Source organism: Coturnix japonica, chromosome 1 (assembly GCF_054131305.1).
Source record: "Coturnix japonica strain WE chromosome 1, WE-NBRP24, whole genome shotgun sequence".
Classification (NCBI taxonomy): Eukaryota; Metazoa; Chordata; class Aves; order Galliformes; family Phasianidae; genus Coturnix; species Coturnix japonica.
The window spans coordinates 66,194,664-66,211,744 of record NC_140663.1 but is presented as its reverse complement, the minus strand read 5'-3'; the positions used below and the strand labels follow the sequence as shown (position 1 = coordinate 66,211,744).

General features: G+C 40.1%; 1 protein-coding gene across 2 annotated transcripts in view; it reads left to right on the top strand.

Moving 5' to 3' along the window:
* The first annotated feature begins 5,014 nt into the window (after positions 1 to 5,014).
* The window catches only part of FAR2 (fatty acyl-CoA reductase 2), a 119,688-nt gene continuing 107,621 nt past the window's right edge, over positions 5,015 to 17,081 (top strand). The window contains exon 1 of one of the 2 annotated variants that reach the window (XM_015871232.3): positions 5,015 to 5,086. The gene's annotated coding sequence lies outside the window, so the exon portion shown is untranslated. Of the gene's footprint in view, positions 5,610 to 17,081 lie in introns of both variants that reach the window. The other variant, XM_015871226.2, reaches the window with a different exon arrangement.

The window sequence follows — 17,081 nt, the reverse complement described above, 5'->3', positions numbered from 1 at the left end:
TGCCTATCACGCACTCATCCCTTCAAGCATGTACATCCCTTTGTTTCCTTTGTTTATACATTGTAACCTATATTCTGAAATCATTGTTTTGCCCAACTAGAACTACCTTTGTGCCCTGTAAAGTCTATCGGTCTTCATTCTGTTCAGCAGATGAGCTAGCACCTTTCATATACCTGCAAGATAAGTTTCTTTAAGCAGTTGTTCTTCACAGATTTTATTTTGCAAGGACATCTAATCATTTCTTGTTTAATCTCAAGAGTAAAAATGTTGTTTGGACTGCTGGACATAATGTAAACCCAGAAGTTTTCCTTCTACTAACTAGCAGAAACTTTCTCTAAGGTAGCTGTTAAATGCCAGTGTTCAGAGTTTTAAACTGAATATTCTGTCCAGGTATGAATAGGATATGCTTAGGAAAATTACATCAGGATCTAATCCAACATAGCATCTACCTATAATCATGACCTTAAGTGGGGATTTTCCCAGATAAAGCAAACAAGTTTTTCAGTCTGAGTCATAGTGGTTATTCTTGTGTCTGTGGTAAATCAGGGCTGCAAACCACTGCAGCTTAAGCTGCAGTTTGGAGAAATCTTCATCTGAACTGATGTTATTACTTTTTCATGTGAAGGACATAAAATCTCCCTACTAAGGGGTGAAGAACCTAATTTTTGCTGGTTTTCTGGGCTCCATGTTTACATGTAGAACACTTTATTCAACCTGAGAAGGACTCAGACTTTCCAGAACAACCCAATTGTATTTCCCTAAGCTGTTAGTAAAATAAAAGCATTTTTATCTGTTGAAATAAGACAGGAAACTGGCAAGGTAAAGAGAGGTGAACATGAGGAAGAAAAATGAGTGTCAGTATTTTCAACAGCCAGACAATCTAAGTAATTCTATTTAACAAATAAACAGTAATTCTAAAATGGCTATTATACATTTTCCCTTAGATTTTCTTGGTTTACTTTGATATCTCATTGCAATGATTTATGATAAATTGTTAATATTAAAAATCCAGATTTTCTTTTTCAGCTTATATATCTTCTGGGATCTTATATTATTTCTTCAGACTAAGCCACTTCGTATTAGAAACAAACAAAATCAAAACAAAACACCCATTTTTGCTTATTATTCCCAACAATGTTGAAAGTAGTTTCTTGAATTCCATGGTTAGTATAATAGCTAATCTCAAAAAAAAGCAATAGTATTTTTCAAGAATGGGTCACAAATGTTCTACCAAGTCTTTTAAGACTCAGGATACATAAACTGGTTTTGGATGTTCAAACAAGTTCACCATACAGGGTTACTGCCACTGATGCTTAAGAGTAGTGAAGTTCTTTAACTCTTCACCTATTAAAAGGCAACAAAGTATATCATGAGTGATACGGTGGCTTTAAAAATGATTAGAGGAAGATACACCACAAGTGCAACTAAGCCACTTACTTGACTATGAAGTAATTTAATTTCTTAAAAAATTGTATTCAACCCCTTTTTATGTAAGTGAGCAGATTAACTACTTCACTTGTATTGAGACAAATCTCTGTCCTTGCTAAGTGATAATCCTTTAACTAATGGATTGAATGGACTGAATGACCTGAGGTTTGTTGTCGGGTATTAAAGTTATAACAGAATAGCAGGGGTTGGAAGGGATCTCTAGAGGTCAAGTCCAACCCCCCTGCCAAAGCAGGCTACACAGGTAGGTGTCCAAGAACCTCCCCAGTTAGGTAGGTGTTGAATATCTCTAGAGACGGAAACACCACTCCCTGGGCAGCACGTTCCAGTGCTCTATCACCCTTACCACAAAAAAGTTCCTTTGCGGCCTTCCTGTGTTCCAGTTTATGGCCTAATTACTATTTCCCTTTGCCCTGTCCCTACAGAACACTGAAAAGAGGTTGTCCATGTTCCTTTGTCTCCCACACTTAAGATATTTATAAATATTAATCAGATCCCCCCTTAGTCTTCTTTTTTCAAGGCTGAACAGACCCAGGTCACTCAGCCTTTCCTCATAAGGGATTTGCTCCAGGTCCATTATCATCTTTGTGGCCCTCTGCTGGATTCTTTCAAGAAAATCCCTGTCTTTTTTGCACCAGAGAGCCCAGAACTGGATACAGCACTCCAGGTGAAGACTGACCAAGGTGGAATAGAGGGAGAGGATCACCTCCTTTGACATGCTGGCCACGGTCCTTTTAATGCATCCAAGGATCCCACCAGCCTTCTTGGCCACTGGAGCACACTGCTGACTCATAGCCCGCCTGTCATCAACCAGGACCTCCAGGTCTTTCTCAGCAGGGCTTGTCTCCAGCAGGTCATACCTCAGCCTCTACTGATACTTCTTAATCCTTCTCAAGTGCAAGGCAGTACACTTGCTTTTGTTAAACCTCATCTGTTTTCTTACTGCCCAGCTCTCTATCTTTTTAATGATATAAAGGTGTGTCAATGAAGATTAAGGAAAAAGTAGTTTCTTGAGTTTGGCTCAAGAAAGGAAAGAATTTGTAATGTTAAATCTGCAACAGGGGTACACTTTTTCAACCTATAGACTATTCAAAACAAAATTTTCACTACACTATCCTACACCTGAACTCAACATACAAAGTGAGGGTAAAAAAAAGCAAAAATCACTACCACAGGATGTTCATGATTCAGCTTGTGCTGAAATGAGACAGTATGTAAGGCCATGTCAATAGGTTACAGTAAGGTAGCATTGTGCCTGGTACAGATTTGTAATTGTAATACTAAGGATACTGACTGAACTTGTAGGAATTAAACTGCCCTAATTAAACTTCTCTAATTTCTATGATGTATTTGTAACAATCCTTAGTTCATCATCCATAAGGGTAAGGCTTTATACTGAGGCCCAGTTGTCTCAGCAATACTCAGTTATGTGTTTAGATGGTCAACATATCCATCCCCTGCTCCTGCCCCCCCAGCCATTTGCTGGAGTCAGGGAACAATTCCAAAGGAAGCAAGGGACTTGCTCTTCTTACTCTTATGGTACCAGCTTTGTGCATCTTTGTAAGGAACAATCCTTAAGCATTTTTTTTTGTCACAGTTTAACGACAGTTTGATGTAAAAAATTCATGTTACCTACCCATGTTCCTTCCTTATGCAGCTTAAGATATAAGTTCAGGTTTGTGCAATCTTTTGCAAGCTCTGTTTCAATTTTATGCTTAGGAGAACTTTACTTCATTTGTAAACAAGACTTTGTATTATCAATAGTGCAAAAGCAATGGATTTGAGAGGGTTAATTAAGAAAGAATGGTGAGCACTAACATCCCATTTGTACTTGAGGGCAGAATAGTCTGGAAAGTTCATATTTTTTACTGCTTTTAAGCATTTGTGATGTACTACTTCAACCAGTTAAAGAGCATCTTTTCAGCCAGACCTTTGGTCTTTCCCTACTGATGACAGAGAGCTGTTTTGCAACCTACCTTTCTGATTCAAAGGGCAGTAGCTCAGGTTGGCACTGCAAAACGATTCTTGATTGTTTCTTCATCTTGTTAATCACATTATCCTGTCAGCTTTTCATGGAAGCTATCATGAACTGAATCTGACATGCCCCTGGCTCAATGTTGCAACTGGTTTTATTTGGTAAATCTTCATCAAGCTTGCTCTCTTTTTCCATGCTTCACAAAGGAATTTCAATAGATTTGTAATTTGAAGGTGATTTGTCTTCCTCTTGGAAGAATTTTTTGCAAGAATTGATGCTAATCAAGCTCTCTGTGCAGTATGCTGTAAGATAACATGAGCAATACTTCTAATTGTGTGCTTCCCAGAAGCTATGTTTCTGAATATTTTTCAAACTGCAAGATCACTGATACTGAAAAAAGCTACCCTTGATCTCCACTTTGTGCCAAGCTGGATGTTTAAAGTACAGATTTTTCAGTTAGACGGGAGGCCTCTGCAGTCCATTGAGGCAGATATTTACATTAAATATGAGATGTAGGCAACCAAAACCCTGTTTACCCATAATTATATGAAATGTCATCAGTCACTTTCAGCAACTGTGACTTGCTTGGCAAGAACCACTTACAGTGGTCTCTTTCCTAGTAAGTTTCCTCTTATTATATTTCCAATAAATGAATTTAAATAATCTTTACTTGATTCTTTGCGGATTCTTCGTAAGGAAAATCTGAAATGAAATGAAAGCTAGAACTTCAACTGTCCTGTTAACTGTTCTAACCCACTATGAGGCTGCTGCTTTCACAAATAGCCATGCTATCTTCCATCTATGTAGATGATGCAGTCAGTGCACCCTACAACCTATATCTTCACATGAGATGAATAATCTGAACAGGTCAATCTGATTCCACACAAATAACCTTACTCTAGCTCTGCAAATGGTATAGAGCTGTTGATGTACACCTTAGGTAACTGCAATTTTTTATGATTGACTTGAACTGATTTTTATGATAACATCTCAAGGTGTTAGTGACAAAAGAACTGCAGCTGTGAGTGCAACATGTAATCCCTCTCCCTCTGGAGGTCTGATTATTGCTGGTACTGATTCAGTCAGCAGTGGCCACCTTGCCTAATGTTTCTGGGACCCTTATTTTCAATAAACTGATGACAGTAATTAGACAAACACAACCTCGTTAAGTTATTTAATGCTTGTACTCACTATGTGATGATCCATATAAAAGCATCACTTCTTCCTTGTTCCACTCACAGACTGAGTGGTAAAAATCTTTCTGATATTTATCTTTAGTGGCTGAAATGAGTAAGCTAGCATTTGTGGTTGAGTAGGTAGGCTGAACATCTCTTCATTTTTTTTCTTCTTAATAGCTGCAACGCAAGTTGCATGACAAGGGCACCACGGCGTTCTTCCTCATCATTTCAAACGTAAAACCGAATAGATGGGCTTTAAGCAGAAGAGGGAACGCTGCTCTCTGTACTTCAGAGGACGGTTTGACTTACTCCTTCACCGTGATTTCCTCTAGCTTTCAGAACCCCATCCAGGCTCCGCGCCACCGCCGGGTGGGGGGAGGACAAGGGCAGAAGACAGGAAGGGGCTCGAGGAGGCGCTGAGGAGCTGCCGCTCGCCTCGTGCGCCACAGGCAGCTTGGAGCTGGCAGCGGAGCCCCCCGCCATCCCGGTAAGGAGAGGAGCTGCGGGGAGAGCCTTTGGTTGTACTGTCTGGTGATGCCTGGTAGCACTGCGGGAGGGTTGCGGGGCGCGGAGAGGAGGCGACGCCGTGAGCTGTGAAGGCTGGAGACGGGGTGGCCTGAGTGTGGGGCCTGGGATGTCTCCTCGCCCACCCCCGGTAGATTCCCACTGTGGCAGAGCGGAGCCCCGGCGGCTTGAGCCGCTCTGCATCTCCGGCTCACAGCCCTCCACCCCAGCTCCGAGAGGCGGTGGAGGAGAAGACGGAGCAGAGGCTGCCCCTCCCTCCCACGGCCGGATATATAGTATAAAACCCAAAAGGGGAGGAGAGATTTATAATTTTTTATAATTTTTTTTTTCTTTTTCTTTCTTTTTTTTTTTTTTTTTTTTTTTTTTTTCTTCCCCCCCTCCTTTCTCCACCGCCTCCTTTTCTTTGCTGGGAGTTGCTTACGTGTTAGGGAAGGTGGGGGCAGCGGTTTGCAGACGGGAATTGGTTGGAGAAGCGGGAACTGAAGGTAACGAGCCTCCGGGAGCACGAGAAGGAAGCAAAAAATTTAACAAAAAAAAATAATAGTAATAAAGAAAAGAAATAGGGTGGGGAGAGGATGGGGAGGCCAGGCTGCAGAGGGCTGACGTTAGTCCGGAAGGCGGTAGGGTAGCCGGCCGGGTGGGAGCGGGGCCGGGCCGGCTGCAGCCCCTGCCACTGCGGGAGCCGGGCCGTTCTGGGCCGCACTGGGCGGGGATCGCGGGCTCCCGGGCAGCCCCTGGTGCTGTGCGGTACCGCGGGGGAGCGGAGGCCCTATAGCCCCTACGTAGCTCTCGTTTTTCGCTGGGGAAGATGAAGCCCTATAGATGAGGAGTGAGGCAAGCGGTTCCTGCGCTGCTTCACGGCAAGGTTAGCTCTGCGTAGGGCTGTTTTGGAACGCAGTGCTGTCAATAGATAAATAAAGAGAGAAACTCTTAATGCGGTTTAATGGGAGGCTTGCCATCTTGTTTTGCCTGTTATTAGGCCCTGCATTATATATATATATATATATCTATGTGTGTGTTCAGCATTAGACAGCAGTAGAGCGCTAATTGTATGAAGAGGTCTTGTTCTGAAACTTACTGCTGTTTTCTGTTTGTTGACTGGGAAATTACTGGATATCCCTCCTGCCCACCCACACACCACGAAGATTTAACCCAATTTCATTGCAGGATCCTATGAGGATCTCCTCAGGTTTCTAGATACTGGAGACATGTGACTTCATCTCCTACAGCTCTTTGCAGTAATGTTATTACTCGGAACAATTTATTTTTTACATGTTTGCCTCAGAGCCTTTTAAGGGCATAACTAGAGAGACAAATAGCTAATGACAGACTATTATCTTGCAATGAAACAGGAGCTGATTCACCCAGAAATATCACACTAGAGATTCAGTCAAAAGATTAGATTTCCTTATTTTAGACCTTATTTTTTAACATTAGTGAAATTTATTAATAGGCTGGTGAAATCTACTCCAAAGTCTATAACTGCTGTAATTCACTCGAATTTGTATTAACATAAGAGTAAAATTGAAACATGCAGTAATCCCATAGGTAGCCTATGGGAATCCCAAAGCCCTGCTTTGCTCTAGAGCACAACTTCCTGCATTCTGGGAACCTTCCTCCCCACTTGGTAAGAAGCTTATGTCAGTTGAGAAAGATACTACTGGAGTTTGTTTTCATTTGCATCTAGTTTATCACAACAAGCATCGTTTCCTGCTTATCTGTAATGTTCTTAAGTAGGAAAAATGTGGGTTTTGTTCATGACTGTGTAATATGGTCATCTTCTCTTTAAAGTAATTACATAGTTTTTAAAATTACAAATAGTTGCTTTTATGGAGCTGTGCAATCCCCCATTTTTACTTAAATCTCCAGTGCTTTAATCTTCCACTCTGGTAAACTATGGTTTTGTGGAAACAATGATTTAAAACTTTCCCTCTGTGTTTTGGGGTGTTTGTCTCTATTCTCCATAATACATACAAGATTTGAGGGAGGATGGGATGGGCAGAGCTGCACTTGCTCAAGGGTGTCTGAATTAAACATGAAGCACTAGCAGATATAAGCCAGCCTTCCTTTATATTTAGAGGATGTTTAAGGGTGCATCACATCTGATACTGTAACAAAGCTGCAAGTTCTTAATTTCTGCCACTTTGGGTTTCAGTTCTAATCCCTATTAAGGTTTGTTTAGATGAGTCATAGGGAAAAGCATTTTTTAAGAGTTGTTAGCAGCTTGAAAATAGTGTAACAGCCTGAGTAAGTAAAACCTGTAGAGGGTTATCTGGGAGTGGGGTGTGGGGGGGAGGGGAGAGAGAGTGAGAAAAACAGCTCGAGAGAAGCTGACAGAAAGGTAGTAGGTAGGGAATTACCTGCTAACAAGCATCAGATTAGCAGCTTTATAAACTTCCCATGGTTTCTCTGAAGTCACTTCAGATTTGGCAGACATGGTTTATCAGGACTGGCTGGGTGGAGGATATTGTTCACGTGTGGGAGTGCTGGTGGAGTGGAAGGTTTGTGTTAGTAAGTATGGATAATGTGACAAAAGGCATTTGATCGGCATGGTACAGCAGAGGAACATGAACATGAGTGGTTGATATCTTCAGTAAACTCTCTGATGATTCTAACTTCGGTTCCTACAATGGAGTTTAAATCCTTGTTCCAACAGGTCAGTCTGCAATGTTACACTTTAAGAAACTTTTTACATTTTTCCTTTATGTTCCACCTGGGAAATTGCTAATTCTTGCCACTTAAGGTTATTTTTATTTTTTTCTGAAGGTAGACGATCCATCCCTTTGATACATTACAATTACGTGAATGAGGGAATCGCAAAGAAGGGGAAAAAATAACCATCAGGTTTTAAAATGGGGAAAGGGAGAAAAACTCAGTTTATGGTTGGTACTGCAGATTTGAGTAGTTTGTAGAAGCTGAAGGGCAGTGCAATGTAATTCTGTGGAGATGAGGAAACTATTGAGTGCTTTTCTTACCTGGGGGATATTGCTTATCATGTTATTTTGCTGTGTTGTGTTTATAGGGAATTGTTGGGGACAATGTTAGCACTGTTCTGTAACTGCATTACTGTCTTGCCTGGGGGTATGTTCAACTGTACAAAAGAGAAGCTGTTGCTGGAGGGCAGCAAAGTATACCTCTCAGTAAGGCGAACAGTGTAATTCTGTGGTCATTTTAATTTACCACAAATGTAGGCTGCTGCTGGAGTGTCAACCAGCCTGCATAACCTCTGGCTGCATGTTCCTCATCTTTCACTTGTACCGGTGCTATTGTTTGTGGCCACACGCAGATCCGTTCTTGTTGGCTGGGCTTTCAGCTGGATGCATTCTGGTGCTGATTCAATGTCTTGACTAAAAGTCAGTGGAGATGTGCCATCAGAAGGAGCAGGCCAGTCTTCACAGTGCTCCTCATAACAGGAATCCCAAAATAGAGATGATTGCACTGTAGTGTAATGAGCTTGCCCCATCCACACTGGGTTTTGCTTGCATCTGGCCTGTTAGGGGGATAAGGAGAGAATTAGTTAACCATTGTCTGCTTGTGTAGCTGTACTCTGTGTGGGCCTGGTGAAGCTAGTAAAAGAGGAAACTCAAAGGACAAATGTTTTTTGTAAATACCTGTGCCCTTGAAGGCAGTAGGGTCTCACTGTGGCATGCTAAAAGCATTGCCTTCATGTGCTCAAAATGCAGATATCTGAATGTAGGTTTTGGGTCACTTCTGCTGCTGTTGCTTGCAAACCTGCCTATCCTATATTTAAATTGCAGGCTTCTTTAGCTGCAGACTGTCTTTGCTGCTCTGTACTTGTGCATTGCATGTGCTAATAAGGCTCAGACTCACAGCATGAATTGTTGCTATGATGATTATTTCTTGGCATGGGATGATCAAGGCCGCAGAACCTGTCATGGGGCAGCGTTGCTTGAATTTGCTGTTTCCTCAGAACCCTTGGACTTCTGTGAGTCAGTTAAAATGGACTATTGTGCAGTACTGCCATGGGTAACTACGCATTGTAGCATCATTTCCTTGATAAGCATCTACAGCTGGCAAAAGTTCATTTTCATTTATTATCACAACAAAGCCTATAACTCATGTTTTCAATACCTTCCAAGACAGATAGGCTTTTTAAAAAAAAACTAAAAAAAAAAATCTGATCTAAATATTGCTTTCAGGCTTCCTTTAGAAAATGTAGTTGTCTTTGAATGGTGTACTTATATAGACCACAGTGTCAAAATTACATTTAATTAGGTGTTTACGTAGTGAAATATTCAATGGTAGGATGTTCTGTATGTTGGCATGTAATTAATTTTCTATTGCTAATTACTGGAGACTGGAAATCTCCTCACCCTCAAATTCTTGGTTAAGTTACTTTGTGTTAAAGAATGAGATATATTAAAGGTTTAGCAAAAATACCTGTAATTTGACTGTGATTGTGTTGAGTTCTAAGCTTTTATTAGCTGTTTTTTTTTGTAAGAGTTGCTTGTAGATGTGTTTTTCTTTGTGTGTGCCTGTGTTTAGGCAGTTACAAATGACTGAAAACCGTGTAGGACTTTGGCTTTCTCCATTCTTACAGAAAAAGATGTGTTGTGCCCCATAAATAAGCTCTTGTGTTTAGCTGAGTTGTTTTCTGTTTCCTTGAGTAACTGTGGAGCAGCTGTATCCATAAGATGTGCATTTTATAGGTTTTTCTCACATTAAATTTCATTTTTTTTCCGTATTTTATGCCAGTATCTGCAACCTATGTATGCTTTCAGAAGAAATGAGTTGTACTGTAGGGGGTTAACAGAACAAAGTTCAGTGACTGGTTCATAACTAGTGCAAGAAAGGCAAGGCTAGTCACAAACCTGGATGCTTACAGTTTAATTTCTAATACTGTCTTTTGGCCTTGCTTATCCAAGCCAGAAAACTAGTGTATTGTGCCAAAGTTGAGTAGCAATTTTACTGGCATTTGCTTAAAAACACAAATATTTATCATTCCAGGTCTGAATGCCTTTTGTCCACCTTTTTAGGAAACTGTTCTCAGAACTGTTTTTGTTACGTTGTATGAGATTGGTATGAGCTGCATTGAAAGCTCCCTTTTTTGTTTTATTTTTCTGAATGTAGCTACAAAACCTGTTGACTGAAGGAAAGAGATTTCCTGGTTTCATTTCTGGTCCTGTAAAGAATGTAGATTTATTTTGGAGTAGCTTATTCAGGAGGGATTTTCCTATGCAAGGGACATTCAGGTATGGATACGCTGTAGTGTCAGTACTGTCTCTAGAATATTCCTTCAGAAGTTTCCTTGATATTGTGAGCAAAATCATGAAGGTGTAGGGTGATTGCAGTGTTGTTACTTTTTAAAAAACAAACAAACAAAACCAACTTCAAACTATAGGTGGACAATAAGGGGAAGATTCTCAACGAAGTAATACTGGCTAATAAAATAGAAAATGAAAGTAAGGGTTGTATTGGCGTTATATCAAACAGATCTAGTCCAGTACAAAGAAGCGATGTAGACAACATTCCACCTCTCTTCTGAGCTTCTTGCTACAAGGGCACTGAAGCCCTGGAGCATGCCCATGGAGGGGGTAACAAAGTTGGTGAAGGGGCTGGAGCATGAGTCTTATGAGGAGCTGTTGAGGGAACTGGTGTTGTTTAGTCTGGTGAAGACTAGGCTCGGGGGAGACCTCACTGCTCTCCACAATTACCTGAAAAGAGATGGTAGCAAGGTGAGGTTTGTCCTTTTTTTCCTGGTAACTAGCAATAGAACAAGAAGCTGTGTATTTAAGTTGTACCAGGGAAGATTCAGGTTGGATGATTAGGAAAAAATTCTTCACAGGAGTGGTGAGCTTTGGGTTGCCCAGGGAGGGGGTGGGCTCACCATCCATAGGGGTGTTCAAGAAATGTGTAGATATGGTACAGCGTGATGTGGTTAGCGGGCATGGTGGTGGTGGGTTGATGGTTGGCCTTAGTGATCTTAGTGGTATTGTCCAACCTTTATGATTCTATGATGGTTAGCCTTCATCCGTGGCTTACATTAGGCAGGGCTTCTGTAGTGAGGCAAAAGAGGTCTGGAGGTGAGATGAAGAAAATGAACAAGTATGCTTTGCTGATCCTGTCCTGGCTTTGTGGCAACCAGTGAGGTCAGCAGTTGCTGATTTTCTTTAGCGAAACAGGGAGAGAAGAGATGAGGAATCACTTTCTCTGCCAGTATCAAACTGAGTCAGTAGAAGAGCAGAGCCAGGGACTGATGCAAATCTTTTCAAAACCATCTGCTTTTACCACCTGTCATTGCTTATTCATCAACACAGTCTTAATTGGAATTAGCATTGAAAATCTTTAAGTGTAAAACTAAGTACTTTTCTTCTGAAGTTCCTTAATGATATATTTGTAGCTCTCATGGAGAGCTGGAGAATATTTGATTTCTGTAGGGGCAGAGAACTTGCATTTTCAACATAAAATGCTTTCTGATGTTGTTCATACTGTGGACAGGACTGATGTTTGTTATCAGCTCATCTGACGGATGATATGGTTCAATTCTGTTTAAAAATAACAGTTTTTAAGGGTGAAGCTTGGTTACACAAGCAGTCCTTTGCAAAACTTACGTTGCATGCAGTGACATCATCTACTTCATTACTTCTAGCTTTATGCTGTGAGAACATCACAGGCCTAGGGACTGCTTGTAGATTTCCTTTGGTTACTGAGTTGAACATCAGTGCCCTAAAGTCCCTGAGTTCTCTGTTGGACCAAAAAAAATTTTTGGAGAAACAATGGTCTACAGACATAACCAAGACAATCAGACTTTTACATAGTCACATTTCTAAATTGTATGTGACAGAATTATACCTTTAGGCATCTCTCGCTTCATATATATGCAGCATCACTGCTTTACTTCTGGTGCTGCAAAATTTGCTTGTGTTTCTGATGAGTGTAATGTTGCATTTGCTAAATCCACTTCTGTGGATTGCAGCTGCTCTTTTCAGGGTATAGCTGTTTCTATACCCCATTATCTTTTCTCCAGTAATGTACTTTATTGCTTTGTTGTTGAGTCCCTCAGTTTGCCATTTGAAGGGAAAAATGAAGTGCCAGATCAAAATGTTATAGAGGTTGAATGACTCTGTCTTCTAGTAGTGACCTCTTTCAAGTGCCCATTGCTTTTATATGAACTAGATCCTCCAGAACAAGCTGAATGTCCTTATACCCAGCTAGTGTGGCACAGAGTGTCAGTGATACTCTGCCTTTTTATATGAAACGATCTTGGCAACACTGTTACAAAGAGGGCTTGGAGCACAGAGGTATCAGGGTGTTTGGCGTATGCTCTGTTGTACACATCAACCCAATCGTTTAATCTTGTGCATAAATACAGTAGCAAACCTGTGAATTCAGTGAAAAACCTTCAAAGTTCTGGAGTTAACTTGTGCCTGAATTCCAAGTTTTAGGGAATTTTGGAACCCCTAAATAATATGTTGATTTGATGGAAGATACTGGATCTTGATGTATGTCTTGGCTAATAATTTCTTCATTTCCCATATTTCCTAACCACTGCATTTTCTCACAGGCATTTTGTTTTGTTCTTTCACCTCATTTTATCGTCTAGCTCACAGAAAAGATGGGAATTCTGTGTTCTTAAATGGTTTTGTCTGAGATATGTGGCTTCACCTTCATTTTAGCCTTTCACTTATTAATCACTGCTATGTGGTGTCTGGCAACAGTTAGCTATGTATTCATAACTGTGACTGAATAGAATGTAACCCATTTTCACCACGGTCTGAAGCTGTTTTATTATATTTATACTAAAACCAACGCTTGACAGGCATGTGACTCAAATCCTATACACTGCTGTTTGCTAAGGGTCTGAGTTAGCTGATAGGTGGAGAAGAAATGCTGTTTCTTCTGGGTACTGCTGTTTCCCATACATAAGGCACTGAGTATTTTGTTCTGCTTTTCTCATGAATTTTTGTACTGGGCCATATACAAAGTGAGATTCAAGTAATTCTTTATTTGCAGAGGATAAGGCTGAATAGTCTTTTGCTGAGCTTTGTCAAGCTCGGGGCTTTCAAGAACTGATTAGACTGCTTACTCTTGATGAACTTTTTTTGGCATATAGGTCGGTGATCAGATAAAACTATACTCTTCCAAGGTGATGAAATAACTTCCTGTATTTAAGCATGAGATCTCTGGACTCTAATCAGCAGTGATACTGGTAAACCAAGTACACGTGCAAAAGTGAACTCTGGTTTGGCAGCAAGGCAGTTGCTATATAAATCTGCTTTAGCTGCTCATACTGCAGCATTGCATGTGTGTGGGGAGGTCGTAGTTCTCTAGTTCCTCTCAGAAGGCTTACGTGTGTTATTGTTATATTACTGTAGTTTTTACAAATAGTATGTGGCTGTATATTTAATTCTGAACACCTTTCTGTCTTATGAAAGGCTAGATTGCCATCAGACCTGATGAGAGGGAGGATGAATTTCTTTGTGTCTGTCTCTGCTTTGCTTCCGAAGTTGAATACAATTTTAAGCCCTTGTTATTAAAGGCTGTAGGCTTTGTCTAGCTTGAATACTTACTGTATCTTCTTTAAAAAACAATTTCTGAATGAATGTGACTGGAAAAAAAAGTGTATCTTCCAATACATGAGGTTGTAAACCAGCATCTGGAGGAGATGCTACTTTGAGTTGAGTGCTTCTTCATTGTTTACATCAACGATCTAATATATTTCAAAAAATACTTTATGTAGTTTTAGCAAGGGCATTTATGTTCTTTTCCTCATGTAATTTTGATATTTTTCTTAATATATCTCAGAGTTCTGTTGGATTCCTAAGAACAAAGTATGCTGGGGCACAGACAATGTCATCTGCATCATCCTGAGAAGGCTTTCTGCCAGAATGTATTGGTTAATATGTTTGTCTATTTCATCTGCACTTTCTTTGTTTGCCTATATGCATATTTCTCATCTAGTGCTGTAATATTAGTACTCAAAAGCAAAGAGAGCAGAGCAAGGGATGCAATTAATAATCTCTGGTGCAAGGGGAGGTGGAAATCAGGTAAACGTGGTAGATTTCAAATCGCAGGTACAGAGGTCTGCTGTATCCTCAGTGAGGAGATAAATGGTGCTTTGCATCAGTGTTCTACTTCACTGTGAGCAATAACGATGCACTTTAACACAATATAAATGCATTGTATTAACACATGCTGTAAGTACTAGTGTTTACAGACCTTATACTGCATAAAGGGCTTACTGTCTCTTGTTCCAAGTTAGTACTGATTGGTAACAGCACAGCTGCGATTTGTTTTTAGACATCTGGAAGGCTATGTCATAGTTAATATCTGGGTCTTCTCATATCTTGACTCAGAAGCAACTTGTGATGGTCTTCAACAGATTGAAGTCCCTCATAAATTAGGTTTAAAAAGATATGTAGCTGTTGTGTAGTGAACATTCAGAAAGTTTACCTCACAAGTTTATTAGGACAGTGAAGGGGACTCTTAGTGAACTTCCTTCCTAACTTTAGAGAATCTACTTCCTTGCAGAATTCAAATGTAGCCTAGTATTATTATTCCTGTTAGGCAAGTATGAGCTCACATTTTAGAACAGTGAGCTATTTTGTTTCTTCATTTGAGGATACTGTTAAGGGCATGATCAAAAGCTTTCTTTTCACTTGTGGGTATTTCTAGGCTCTGTTTTCTCCCTTAATATGCATTATTGCTCTAGTGATCTAGAGATTTTGATTCTCTTCTTTCCAGTATCACTGGCTGCTTGTGAAAAGTAATTTTACTAGATGGTTGCCCATTAAGACTGAGGTAAGAATGCCTTGATATTGTAAAAGGATGAGGTGAAGATAAATGCAATTTTCCCAGAGCCCAACTGGTACAAGACTGAATGTGCAAGGAAGAGATGACCTTATTGCAACATGGCCTAGCGAGTGAGAGGCAGAATACATTTTTATTCCGAATGTGGTTTTTGTACAGAAACAAAGTCTATCTAAAGGAATGTAATCTAACATTATTGCACAACAAGTGAAGAATACTTTTATTCTTAAGAAATACTTAGGGAAGCTGATTGTATTCAGATCCATCAGGATGAATAGGATTTATCTCAGGATGCTGAGACATGGGTGGTGCAATTGCCTTGCAGCTTTTTTATGAAGCAACGTGCCTCTGAAGGTTAGCAAAAGGCTATAATTTCATTCATTTTTAAGAAAAGTAGGAGAAGCTGAGAAACTACAGGACAGTTTGCCTTATCACCAGCTCTAGAAATACAGTGAATTGCATCTGCCTGTAACTTTTTTCTAAATGTGAAGGATGAGAATATCAGTAGGAACAGTCAGTTCAGGTGTACCAAGGACAAATCATAATTGAGCAATCTGAGTGCCTTTGCAATTGAATGACTGACTATACAGATGAGGGGACATCAGTGGATATAGCATTCCCTGACTTCAGTGGGATGTATTCACTAAGGAAACTGTGGAATAATTAATTAGAAGTATGAATTGTTGGATAGACTGAAAATTGTCTGGATTCAAAAGGTCGCCGTATGTCGCTCTCTTGTCTCATTGTTGTCGCCAACAGCAAGTGGCCTATGAGCAATTAGTCAGTACTGTTGTATCTGACAATTATCTAGATGGTAAAATAGAATGTGCATTATGAGAATTTGTGGATCGTGTTATGGAGGCCGGAGATAGTTTAATAAATCAAGGGGTAGAAATTCACCTGGTCTTTGAGAGACCTGACCTCTGTGACAAAGGAAATTTCATGAAATTCAGCAAGAATAAACTTTGTGCCTGTGTAGACTAGCTACAGAATGCTGAGGTGATGATCTCCAGAAGGCCTTTCTGTCTAACTTTTTTGTTATTCTTAGAAGTCTGTTCAAGTCAGGGTCTGCCCGGGGTAGAAGGGCCTTGCATTGTGGAGGGAGAATTTGTTGTGGTTGTGACATTTGTGCGTTTGCAGTAGCAGGTGCGGAATGATGAACAGTGGAAGCCCCTCAACTAGAAAGATTTACTCCCTATCATCAGCTTGAATTCTGTCTTTGCTCAAGAATTACTTAATTCCATGTATTATTATGTGGTTTTATGTTGCTTAGCATTTTTCAGATTTCCTGCTCTTTTGGCTTGACTTTAGGAAAAACAATGCTCACATGATCATAGGAATCTAAGTAGTTTTTATTTCAGTTGAGTTAGGGTTATTTATTAAGAACTGTATCTTCTTATCCATTCCTTCTCTTCTCCAAAGTGTTCCAGGAGTTAAAATTAGCTGTCAGGATCATAATGGATCTGTTTTCATAGATCAGTGCTGCTGTTGATTGATTTGTTTTCAATTATATTGATTCCTTTTGGATCTGCAGCACTGACTGACAGGTGCTGCAATATTTAATTGAAGGTCCCAACATGTGGTAAGGGATAAAGGAAGAAATTGACAACTTAAAGCCAGGATAATTGAGAGCGTGGTTTTATCAGTAATCCAAGATAGGAGTGGAGACAAACAGAATTGGGTCAGACTTTGCACAAGTGAAAAAGCAAATACCTGAAGTTCTAGTTCCCCAAACTCACAGTCAGAGTCCCAGTTCAGGAGCGCTGTGAGTGGCAGTGTCACTGAGTGCACCCTGAATACCATCCCACTCATGGAACTGCTTGGAAAAGGTTTTGCATTCATTTGTTGGTCATCCTTTAAGTTCTAGATTAGCATCAGTGCCAATTGCATCAGGGCCATGTAAATGTGACTGTTTTACTTCAAGGCTCATATCTATCCTAAACCTGTTTTATTTCTTTCACTTGATGCCTGAACCAAGAAATCCTGCAGCCCTGAGATTTCTGGAAGTCAAACCACATTAGAGGCTTCAGATCTTACTTATGTTGTTGTAATTGCGTAGAGAAAAGGATTGTAAAAATAATTTTTAAAAAATTGTACTGAATTTGGGGAATCATTTGGAAAAACCTGGATTTGAACTTTTGGCTCTTTTTGATGTTAGCAGATTCAGGAAACAATGCTCAAGTAAC